The 12,895-nt window shown below is 40.7% G+C and overlaps 1 protein-coding gene across 35 annotated transcripts in view; it reads left to right on the top strand.

The window, feature by feature from the left end:
* NEDD4L (NEDD4 like E3 ubiquitin protein ligase) overlaps positions 1–12,895 on the top strand; it is a 367,516-nt gene that overhangs the window by 173,435 nt on the left and 181,186 nt on the right. For 3 of the 35 annotated variants that reach the window (XM_077974743.1, XM_077974737.1, XM_015122089.3), the window contains exon 1: positions 9,497–9,680. The exons of 31 other annotated variants lie outside the window; for them this stretch is intronic. The gene's annotated coding sequence lies outside the window, so the exon portion shown is untranslated. Of the gene's footprint in view, positions 1–9,496; positions 9,681–12,895 lie in introns of those variants that run through there. One more of the 35 variants, XM_077974747.1, reaches the window with a different exon arrangement.

Raw genomic sequence — 12,895 nt, 5'->3', positions numbered from 1 at the left:
ATTTGATATGCACAAGCCATAAAAAGAGGCACACTTTGAACATATATTTTCTTTTTGTTTATTTTTTGAGATGATCTCACTCTGTCAGGCTGGAGTGCAGTGGCGTGATCAGGGCTGACTGCAGCCTTGACCTCCCAGACACAGGTGATTCTCCCACCTCAGCCTCCCATGTAGCTGAGACTACAGGCAAGACCCACTGAATTAGTTCTCATGCTGCTAATAAAGACATACCTGAGACTGGGCAATTTAGAAAGGAAAGAGTTTTCACAGTTTCACGTGGCTAGGGAGGACTCACAGTCTTGGTTGAAGGTGGATGAGGAGCAAAGTCACATCTTACATGTGGCAGGCCAGAGGGTGTGTGCAGGGGAACTCCCCTTTATAACCATCAGATCACATGAGTTTTATTCACTACCATGAGAACAGCATGGGAAAAACCTGCCTCTATGGTTCGGTTACCTCCCACCTGGTCCCTCCCCTGACACGTGGGGATTATTACAGTTCAAGGTGGGATTTGTGTGGGGACACAGAGCTAAACCCTATCAGCTACCACACCTAGCTAATTTTTTGTGGAAACGGAGTTTTACCATATTGCCCAGGCTGGTCTTGAACTCCTGGGCTCAAATAATCTGTCCACCTCAATCTCCCAAAGTGCTGGGATTAACAGGCATGAGCCACCACGCCCAGCCTGAATATATATTTTAATATATTTTAAAACTTTTCTATGGCAGAAGTTATGTAATTAAGTCATGGATCAAGGAGGGATGTTTGAAACAGACATGGGGTTACTATCTATAATTTTTTAAAAACTTACAAATTGTTAAGAAAACCACAGAGGAAAAATGGACAAAGAATATTAATATGGAATCCACAGATAACAAATGCAGACAGCCAGCAAACCTATGAAAAATAGTTCATTTTTGCTAGGGAAGTGCAGATTAAAACAATGAGACATTACTTTAAACCCATTAGATTGGTAAAAATAGAGAAAAATAACACTTTTGATAGCAAGGCTGTAATAGAAGTGGTGAGTGGTAATATTTCTCATAATACTGATGGAAATGTGAATTATCATGGCCTTATTTGAAAAGCAGATGGGCAGTGTATATTAAAATAAAAAACTATTACACCTTTCTTGTAAGCAGCCTTTGTCCTCAGTTATCTGTCTTTGAGAAATAAAAGTATGTGCAAAGTCATATGTATAAGGATGTTTATTGTACCATTATAGTGGCAAAATACTGAAGACACGAAAGTCCATCAGTTGAAAAACGGCCAATTTATGGACTATTTGTACCATGTAATGTTATGAGAGAACTAGAGCTGTATCAGAGTTGGCTTTGGAGAAGCTTCTATGAGAACTTGATGAATGAGAAGCAATGTGTAGAAAAATATATAATATCCAGTTGTAAAAGACACATTCCTCCTGTGCCCACATGTGTAAATGTGTGAGTGTGGGGACAAGATGAAAATGTTCATTCTGTATGTTAAGCAGGGAGTGGGTGGAGGTTAATGTGGAATGGTGGGAGAGTGGGGGGGTGCAGGGATTTCCAAGTCACCCACCAGTGATGAGTGTTAACCACATCCCATTTTTTTCCTATAAAGGAAGCTGCAGTGCTGTGGTTTGAGGTTAAACATGCTGGCTCCTTCTCTTAGATCTTGATTTGGTTTTTTTGTTGTTGTTGTTGTTTTAATTCTAGTCTGTTCTTGTTTTGCTGCACTGATAATCCTCTTAGATTTTACGAGCATATTAATTGTGCATATTTAACATTCTTCTTTGGTTTATTCTGAGACCCCGTTTGCCTGCCCCTTTGGCATCGTCCGCGGTTCTTGGTGGTCTGCCGGTCTTCGTCTTTGTTCCTCCCGGTCACCTTTTGTTCACTGGAATGAGCCAGGTTGAGGCAATATGTAGGGCCTGGTGGGATGGGCCAGGAGGTGGCCTTTCAGGTGTGCTTGCTCTCTTGAGCTGCCTGCACTTCAGTCGTGGGACCACATTCCTGCTTCGGCCGGCATGAAATGCAAGGTAGCAATGGGAAAAGCAGAGAGGAAGTGAAGTTTCCTGATAAATCACCTGATTGCTGCCCCAGGGTTAGTCACTCTAGCCCCTTGAATTTCTTGACTCCATCTCTTAACTTGTTTCTTTTGAATTTCCAGCATCTGGAGAATACTGCTTGTATAGCAGCAGTCCCCTGGTTTTGTTTTTCTTTCAACCCAAGCCCATCCCACATCTGTTCCTTTGATGATACTGTGTCTTGTTTTCCCAAGATTCTTATGGATGTGATATTTAGTCTGAATCAGAGAAAGAGAGAGGTAGAAATGTACACTCAGAGGGCCACTTGGATGGAAACTTCTATTGATCACCCCAAGCCTTAGTGGGATCATCTTTAGAGCAAGGATAATAACAGTGCCTATCTGTTACTGTTAGGGTTACTGCGAAGATTAAAATAGGTGGTGCTCTTAAAAGACTTAGAACAGTGCTGTCATATAGTAAGGATTCTGTAAACATTAGCTACTCCGGTTTTGTGTGTGTGTTTTGTTGTTGTTGTCACTGTTGTTTTAAACGAGATCATGCTGGAAATACTAGATTGCAACAGAGCTTTGGGGTTTTTTCCCTAATTAATAGATCTAGGATGTTTTCTGATGGTTGTCATGTTTTTAAAACTCTGTGGTATTTCTTTTTCTTTTCTTTTCTTTTCTTTTTTTTATTTTGGTTGTTGTTGTTGAGACAGAGTCTCACTCTGTCACCCAGGCTGGAGTGCAGTGCAGTGACGCCATGTCAGCTCACTGCAACTTCTGCCTCCCGGGTTCAAGTGATTCTCCTTCCTCAGCCTCCCAAGTAGTTGGGACTATAGGCATGCACCACCATGCCTGGCTAATTTTTGTATTTTTTGTAGAGACAGGGTTTCACCATGTTGGCCAGGCTGGTCTGGAACTCCTAACCTCAAGTGATCCATCTGCCTTGGTGTCCCAAAGTGCTAGGACTACAGGCGTGAGCCACCACACCCAGCCTGGTGTTTCTTGATATATCTATGTGTGAGGGTTTCTGTAGCTAAATTCCCATAGTTGAATTCCTGGATCAAAGGACAAGAACATTTACAATGTTTATAGACATTGGGAAATTGCCTTCTGTAGTACTGCACTAGTTTCTTTTTTTTTTTTTTTTTTTTTTTTTTTTGAGACAGAGTCTTGCTACTAGTTTCTACTAGCTGTAGTGGTTGATGAGAGTACCACTTTTTCCCTAGTTCAATATTAACCCATTTTATCAGTCTTTTCATCTTTGACCTTATGGAAGGTAAAAACATCTCATTTTATGTCTTCAATCAGTGAGGCCAAGTATCTCTTCTTGTATTTATAGTTCAATTTTTATCCAGTGCCAACTCACATCCTTCTGTCAGTTTTTCCTTTGACCTATTAATTTTCATTAATTAATAGGAATTATTTGTACAATGGGCAGTTTAACTCCTCATCTGTTGTATGTTTTTCTCATTTGATTCATTGTGTATCTTGTATAGCACCTTTTAATCTTAACATTGTGCTTTTAAATGTCTTTTCTGTGTTGACTTGGAAAGCTAACAACTACTTACAGCATAATTTCCTTCTGTTAAAAACAAGAAGGGATTTTCCCACTCTAATTGTGAAGATTACACATTTTTCTAAGTCTGAAAAAAATTAGAAGAAAAAAAAACAGAAAAAAACAACAGAAAGAACATCAGTCACTCTTAATATTTTGGCATTTTCCTTTTAGTTGTCTTTTAGGAGAGAATGTATGTTTGTATTTAGCATCATAACATAGATATAGTCTATTTTGGTCATTTATTCCAATATGTAATATATAACAGTTTCTGAATGTACAATATTCTATTTAATCATATCTGTTGAGAGAAAGGTACTGGGAATATCTTTGTGCAAAACAAGAATTTTTTTTTTTTTTTTTAAGTTGGATTCTGTTCCTATGATACCTCCCTGGAAATGGGATTACTAAATCAAGGAATATTAGGATTTAAATACTTTTGGTACAGATTGCCAATTTGCTTTCCTAAAGTGTGATACTAGTTTATGTTGCCATCAGCGCAAAGACTCACTATGCTATCATCAGAAGAGAAGAGAGCTGCCCTGAAGATTTGGGGGAGGAGTGTTTGTAGAGAGGCATATGAAAGTGAGTTTGAGAGGTTTGAGAAGTAGCCAGGAGGTCAGTGGGGCTAGGGGTGGGAGAGAGTTCATGGGGGAGTGCTGGAGATGAAGGTAAAGGAGCCATGGCTCTTTAGGGCTGTGTGGGTGCCAGGGAATGTGCATTTCCTGCTTAAGGTTGTAGTAAGTCAGCCTGGAGAGTTGCAAGAAAGGAGTGGCTTGGTGTGATTTATTGTTGCAAGTGAGAGTGGCCCAGAGGCCAGTTAGGAGGCTGCTGCGGAGGCCTAAGTGAGAGAGGATGGTTTAAACACCAAAATGGTAACATTCAGAATGGAGAGGAGGAGATAGTGGGTCATTAAATGTGGGGATGGAGCCATTAGGATCTATTGATTGACTGGATGTGTAAGAGAGAAAGGGAAGAGCAGAACTGAGGAGATTTCCTATTGAACTGGCTGGGGGCCACTGAGATGGGACAGATGCGCTGGGGAGCAGTGCGAAGGTGGGATCACTGCTCCTTTTAGGTCTAAGACATCCCTTAGACCTCCAAGTGGAGGTGTGAAGATGATGGTAAAGGATAATGGAGCTCAAAAGAGGGCCAGAGTCATTTGCATTTAGATGGTCTTTATAGCCTAAGGGACTGGAAGATTTCACTAAGGTTGAGGTCTTTCTTTCCTGTGAAAATGTGATCAGGATCCTAAGTAACAGCCCTAAAAATTAAACATTAGGAACACAAGGTTTCATAAATTAGGAACTGTCTGTAAGCTGCCAGGTTCTAAATGCTTTGAGGATATAAATCTGGGTCTTGTCAAATGCTTTGAGCAGAAGAGGTGCATCATACTGTGTTTACTGAATGGTGTTTAAAGATTCAAGAGACCTTTCCCCCTTCTTGACGAAACAATTTGCCTTTCAGATGCTTTGATATAGTGAGTTGATTGTAGGACCTTATGAAGCATGCAAACCACACATTGTCCTTTTTTGTAAGGCATTGGAAGAAAAAGCGAACGTGAGTTAGGAGGGGTTTAAGACCGTGTGAGGAAATTCAAGCCTATGTTGTTATCACCAAACCTTGCCTGTGTTATGTAAAGATTTTTGCCTGTGTCATGTTATCTTTGTTTTGTTCAATTTATTCCTCCCCCTCCAAGTGTCCTAGTTTCTCCTCTACTGTAGCTGGTTTTGAACAAAATAGAGAAACTTGGGTCTCCTCCACCCTCAGCATCTGAATTCTTCTCATTTGGTTACTCACTGTGTTAAAATAAGTGATATAGTACATTCTTAGCAGTTTGTTTATTTTTAATTTTATTTTTTATGGAGAGAGGGTCTCGCTCTGTCACCCAGGAGTGCGGTGCCATGGTGCGATTGCAGCTCACTGCAGCGTTATGACTCTTGGGCTCAAGCGATCCTCCTGTCTTAGCCCCCTGAGTAGCTGGTATTACAGGTCCGTGCCACCATGCCCAGCTAATCTCAGCAATTTTTATTTTAGATATTGGAAAAGATAAAACATAAAGCATTAATCTACCTGGAGAGCCACATAGCCACAGGGATATAAATTGGTTACCATTTAATTTTATTTCTGTCCAGTCCTTTGGCTATATTTCTATTTATGTGCATGGAAATAGCTTATGAATTTGGAATCATACTATGATATTTTTTAGAATGATGCTTTTTAAACTATCTTATGGTAAGCATTTTATGATAGCTTATAATGTTATTTTAAAAAACATACTTTTCGAAGTCTGCAGAGTATGGATAAATTCATGATGACTTTTTAGAGGAAAATATCAAGATGATCTTACTAACAAATCCTAAGATTAAAAACAAGAGCAAACAAAATACAAAAACTGAACCATCTTTGAAATACTATGAAATTCAAATTTTATGTTCTTAATAAAATCCTGTTTTGAATGAAATCAGTCTTCATGCTTTTCTTATTCCTTTTGGCTGTGTTGCCTACAGTTGAGTTAACTGTTTTTATATACTTCCTTTGCTTTGCATTGGAACAAGCTGATCCATTGTGACCCTTTGTGGTATTTCATAAAACCACACCCTAAAAACCGCCCAGTCTTTTAAGTGTAGTCAACAGTATTGAGCAATTTTTTGAGTAATATTGTTGGAAGTGTTAGGTGCCATCCAACGATGGCTTATTACTTACGTTTAAGTGTAAGTAATATACAATTAAAGGAATGTCTTGACTTTTTAACTTCATTTTGAAATTTGAGTTTAGAAAAAAATCCAAGGGATAAGAGCAAGAATGAAAGTATCCTCTCCTACTGCCAGACTTCTGGGAGACCCACCCCTGGTCTTCCCAGGTGTCCCTTCAGTGACCTTGTTGGTCGGCGAGGGCTGTGGAAAGTTCTAGGGAGGCTGCTCGTCCCTCCTCTCCTTTTGCTTATTGCATTCTGCCCAGATTATAAAACTGAAGTATCTGTCTTAAGACACCAGCAACTTTTTCTTCATCAAATCCAGACCTATCAAATCCCCCACAACCAAGAATTACCCAGCCATAGAATGTCAGTAGTGCCCCGGTAAAAGAAAGCTGGTTTTAGACTTACTCTCGGAACCTGGCCATCTTCCATGGGTTATCCTGATATCTGCATCCTTGTCTCTTTTCACTATAGCCTGGTGATCATGGCGGCAGTTTTCATTTTGGGACACTGGTGAGGTTAGAATAGCTTCAGCCTTCCCTCAGTGAATAGTATTGTGGGGGCAGGGGTGGTAACACTGTGTTGGAGCTGGTGTGAGGGTTGAGTCCACTCTCTAGCCTCTGTCACTAGATCATGGCACTGCTTTGGTTGGGCCCTAATTTTCTCCTCTAGACAAAAGGAATTGAACTAAGACTTCCAGCATTCCCTCCAGGCTTACCATGTTTTCATTTGGTACTGATAGTCACTGACTCTTTTCCAGTTGCATTGTTAATGCAAGTTTGGCAGAAGCTGATTTCTCTGGGTTAGAGAAAATGACATAGGTGGCAGGGAGGTGGATGTACACCATTTGTTTGATCAGTTTGCCTAGAATGGAAGTGGCAGAATTGGAGTTGGAAAGATCAAATGTAGCCTTTTCTTCCTTCCAGAATGAGGTTTTTTCCATGCACTTTTTTGAGGCAGAACCTCATGGGACAAGGCAAAAGTGAGCATACTTAAGTGAAGTGTATGCTGATGGGGGAATGGTTATTAGAAATGTCAATTGTCTCAATTTTTTAATATCAATTTTCAGAGGGAGACAATTGTTTAATTAGTGTTGTAATTGTTTGCCAGGGCTGTCATAACAAAGTAGCACAGATTGGGCGGCTTAAATACTACGAATTTGTTTTCTCAGGGCTCTGGATGTCCAGAGCCTGTGATGAAGCAGGGTTGGCTTCTTCTGCGGCCTCTCTTCTTGACTTGCAGATGGCTTCTCTGGGTCTTCCCGGGTCTTCTGTGTACCTGTCTGTGTCCTAATCTCCTGTTCGTATAAGGGCACAGTCATATTGGATTGGAACCCACCTACTAACCTCATTTTAACTTAATTATCTCTTTAAATACCCTCTCTCTAAATACAGTCACAGTCTGAAGTGTTGAAGACTTCAACATAGGAATTTTGGGCAAATACAATTAAGCCCATCACAGTCAGGTAACATTTGGTAGGACATGTAGATGCTTTTTATCTTTAAGGGAATAGGCAAATTGTTAAAAATAAATAAAGAAAAACTTGTTCAACTTGTTTAGGTACATTTTCTTATAGTGTATTGTGGTTCTTATTTTTTTAACCTTCCAGCTAGTGTGTAAGTTGGAAACATTGTAGCTTAATTTGATAGTTTTAGACATAATCAAAGATGATGGAAATCCTGTTCTTAAATTTAGGCTATTCAGCACTTGTGTATCCTCAACTGCTGAAGACTAAAAACTTGAGATGTTCCTCTTCTTTTAAGAATTTGACTGAAAACGGGCTGGGCACCATGGCTCATGCCTATAATCCCAGCACTTTGGGAGGCCGAGGTGGGTGGATCACTTGAGGCCAGGAGTTCCAAACCAGCCTCGGCAACATGGCAGAACTCTAAAAATACAAAAATTAGCGGAGCGTGATGGCTCACACCTGTGGTCCCAGCTATTCAGGAGGCTGAGGCACAAGAATTGCTTGAACCCCAGAGGCAGAAACTGTGTGAGATTGCACCACTGCACTCCAGCCTGGGTGACAAAGCAAGACCCTGTCTCAAAAAAAAAAAAAAAAAAGACTGAAAATGGTTGACACTGTTCCCCTGTCTCCAGGAGGGTGAATGTTTCTATTTGAACCCTGGTGCCCACTTGCTCCTCTAAGCCTTCAGCAATCCTCCCAGCCTCTAGGGGAGATCCGTTCATCTTCCCCCCACCTCTGGAAATCCCAGTGTTTGAGCACTGTGGGGAAATGCAAGTCTAGTTTACAGGGTTTCTCAGCTGACATGCCAGGAACACTTCACAAGCGAGCATGCCACCAAATTTGAGTGCAAGTAGAAAGTGAGCTGTTTGCTACAACTGGGGACACTTCCTATTAGAGCCACATCTGCTGGGGCAGAGGGCTGCATGGGTTGGAGAGTAGGGTGTGACTTCTTCCAGCAAGAGGAAAGAGAAGTAGCATAGTGCCCGTCACAGGGAGAGAGCACATGTTTGACTTGTTCTTGGAATTTCCATAGAGTAAGGGTGGTCAGGTTGCCAGACTACCCCTCAAACGAGGACATGGTGCTGCTGGGTCCCAGGGTAGAGCCCCGCTAGCACCTTCAGGGCCCTGATTTACACCTGAGGGCACACAGCTGGAATCTGAAAACTGGGATGCAGAGTAGAGACTGCGGATTTACAGGGCGGGGCTGTCTCTCATCTGACACAGAATCCTCTGTTGATCCTTTTTGGGGCTGTAGTTCGTATCATAGTTATTTTTGTTCCTGCTTTTTTCCCCTCTTCAAGACTTTAAGCTTTTGGAGGGCCAGGAAGTTGTGTTGCCATCTGCCGAGTGTGGGGCCTCGAAGGCCAGAACCTCGGAATGTAGAAGCTGAGTTAGTTTGTGGAAGGGTGAAGGGCTGACCTCTACTGTTGGAGATGCCAAAATCTCTGATCTGGCTTTAAATAAGCAAAACAGCCCCACCAGACATAGTCATCCTCAAAACCTCGTGACCCCTGTTATTGCCCATCCTGTGTGGTAAGCCCACTGAGGACTTCACTTGGAGATGCTGCAGGAACAACTGCAGGGAACCTGGAGATAAGGCCCCGGGTGATGATGTAAGCTAATTGCTGAGCTGGGTGGAGTTACTTAACCTTATGGTAGGGGGTGGAGCTTGACGCAACTCCCTCTTCCACCAACAAGCATTTATTTCTACCTGTCATTAAAGTGAATCATCAGTATAAGTAGCGAGCTGGGTGCATTCCTTCTCAGTTGTGTTAAAACTTGCTGGTATTCCCCCGGTGTCAGCAGAGGTGTGTACAGACACCGCTTTAAAACTGGGAAGGAAGACGAGGCCAGGGAGCCGGAGGGTCACCGAGGTAGATTTCGAGCAGCGCTAGCCCAGCTGAACACTTTCCAGCCTTGTTTTTCATCAGCCTTGAGGAAAAGTATAGGTAAGAACAAAGACACCACTGTATGTTTGTTATATGAATGCGTAACATCTGTTCTTGGTGTGAGTTTGATGTTGGTGTAATACTGTTTTTATGTCAGCAGCATAGTTCTAGCACATACCAAGATTTTCCATTTTAAATGCTGTTTGGTGTTCGGAGTTAGCTCTAATTGGTCAATTTTACTCTCCTTATGTATAAAAAGAATGACAGGCAAAGAATGAGCCTTGAAAAGAATTGGGATCTGTGTTCTGATCCCCTATTCTTTGCTCCTTATCTTTTTGACTATTTAGAAAAATGTACAGCCTTTCTTTCAAAAACCAAAGCAATAATACTTTTATTTTTGAAAATAATGGAAAATAGAGACCACTGAAGTTCTATGAATGCTGTTTTCTGTTTTAGAAATCACAGGTTGAGGAGGAAACAGTTGTGTTTTCCTTCCTATTCTGTTTTGAGTCTCAGTATTTCTGACTTAGAAGCCTCCTGGAGAAGAGGGAGATACCAGCTCTACTTGGTTTCAAGTGAAATACCATGTTAGGCCATAAAATAGTTTGCTTGGAGAATAATTCATGTCTTATATCTGAATTTTTGTTTGGTAGCAACAGAAATCTTTTTGTTCCTTAGTATGAGTAATTTGGCTTACATGATTTAGACTAAATTTTATTATATTTTTTGTTTGGGAAAACAAAAGTCAAAGCCCAGAACATATTCAACTGAGTTTTTCCTTCAGGTTTTCTATCATTTTCCCACCCTTCCTATTCACACACGTAAATATGCTGAATGATTAACACGTGATTTTTGTTTCTTTACTGTCTCATTTTGTGGTGATTCATGAACTGTTAGTTAACTGGTTATAGTGTATCCATATGTTGGCAAAGCTTGAAATATATGAATGCAGGCCACACCTTCCTATTAATGAGCCAGGTTACTTTCAGTCAAGTATTTCTGATGTCATTAAGTGTTAAGATGGCTGGAATTCTAAGACAATAAAAATGTATCAACAATATGAAATATCAAAGCCTACAGTCAAATCTGAGTTATTCTTTAGTACTTATTTCATAGCTACTCTTTAATATTTATTCTTTAATACTTATTTCACATTGAAGAGTACTTTACACATGTTTGAATGAGATATTGCCAGTGAAAGAAACAAAAGGAAACAAATAACTCTGTAAGGGAAGAGGGATTTTAAAGTACGTTTGTGCTGGCCCCAGGCTGGTGAGTTTCATTAGTGTAATGACCAGGAAGAGAAGGAATGGCCACAGTGGTGGGTGCTGACCTTTTTTTTTTTTTTTTTACTTTTTTTAATGTCTGTAAGGAGCACAAGTTGAACTTTAATTCTTGTGGGAATCTAGTAAGATGATGGTGAAGTCAAGAAGAGAGGAAGAAGAAATGCTTTTTATTTAGTTAAGAGGAAGTAAACATCTGTACTAGTTACAGATGTTATGCCTTAACCTTTTTCATTCCTATCATTTTTATGAAAATTTATTGCAACTAAGTGTTGATTTAAAACAACACGTTTGGGACATTTTCTTATCACTGTGGAATATAATGAAAAGATATAAAATGAAGGCAGGTATGAAATTATATGAATTCTGCTACTTGAGTATAGAAGTTTTATTCCAAAGTGGTTTGTTTGGTGGGTGTGGTGATGGTGGGGGGCCTCTATGTACTTATTAAGGCAAGTGATGGGACAGGAGCTTTTGTGGTCTGACGGTTCTGTTGGGATGGGAGGCTTGTTTGGGATTTTTATGTTTCATTCCAGGCAATGTTTTTTTTTGTTTTGTTTTGTTTTGTTTTTGCCTGTACTTCTTAGGGTTTTACCAAGTCAATTTTCATGTGAAGCCATTTTCATATTGTTTCTTTCAACTTGATGGAAATCTTTTCCTTCTTATGTGCTTTGAGTTAAGTATGATGTAATGTGCTAGTAACATAGACGGGGCTTTCCTTTCTACAGGTGGGCTTGACGTGAGCCTGCCACTCACTCACCTTGAATCACGGAGGTTTCAGAGGCTGTTGGCCTTCAGGGCATGGCAGAAGCACGTGTTCTCAGCTGTTTTCTGAGTCTATCTTGACTGCCTTCCCAGTGGCCCAGAATTCCCCAGGGGTCACTCAACATACCCTCATCTACAGTAAATATTTGTGCTTCCTCTGTACCTGGCCTGGTTTTCTCAGTACCTAGGAGCACAGGTGGGCAGTGGGATGTGGGCAGGTGGTACCCAGATGCCCTCCCACAGGGGTCACAGGGAGCACCTGGGCACTTCCTGCCGAGACCCCCCTGCCCTTCAGACTAAGTGGAAACAGAGATCCGGGAGTCCAGTGGACTCTGGAGTTTCATAGAATACATGGAAAATGCACCGCTTTCAGTGATGTAAGCTGTCTTGTTCACTTCACTATTACTCATCTGGCCTGCAGCAGGCAAGAGGATCACATGCAATTATAAACAGCCTCCTCTGACTAAGGCCAGTGACTGGAAACCCTGTCATGTTATCAGAGGTCATTTGGTCATAGATTCTTGGGCAGAAGCCATTGAAAGTCCTGGGGGTGTGATCTTTGAGCCTTTGCCAATGCTAGGGTTTGACCCCTTTTAGCTCAATTAACTGGATCCAGGAGTTTATTCTGGCCAAGATCTGCCATGCTAAGTTGACAGGCTTGAGACTGGAAGGAAGTGTCTAACTTCATTAGAGGAAATGGTATGGCAGGCTTTAAGGCATTTTGATACACTTCACTTTTTCTCTCTTGCCCTGTTTTGTTGAGGTTTTCAGGGCTGTAATTGTACCTGAGGTTAATCAATGAGCGATCTATCTGAAAGGAATTTGTTCTCTTTGGACACTGTCCTGTATGGTATTATATTTGTGTAACTATTTAGTTTAACTCATTCAAAAGGCTATTTAAGTCACTTGCTCTGTTCATTACTTGAAAACAAGTTGTCTTCTCTTTATTCTTTTAGTCAGTTACCAAATATGTCTTAAGTGTCTCTTGTGCTAGACATTGAGGGGCACTTCCTTCTCCCTTTCACTTGTCTGTTTTTGTTGAGCTACATTTTTCCTTAAGGCTGATTGTTGGTTTCCTCTTGCTTTTGTTTTCATTTGATTTGTTTATTTATATTTAAATATGTACTTTAACAGTCTTGAAGCATTGGACTGAATGAGGATGGTGATCAGATTGGGAAAATGCCCCTTAATTTTGGTTTAAAAAATTAATTTTCATTAAATTATTTA

The sequence above is a fragment of the Macaca mulatta genome, chromosome 18, assembly GCF_049350105.2.
Source record: "Macaca mulatta isolate MMU2019108-1 chromosome 18, T2T-MMU8v2.0, whole genome shotgun sequence".
Taxonomy (NCBI): domain Eukaryota; kingdom Metazoa; phylum Chordata; class Mammalia; order Primates; family Cercopithecidae; genus Macaca; species Macaca mulatta.
This window is presented reverse-complemented; position numbering and strand designations above follow the sequence as displayed.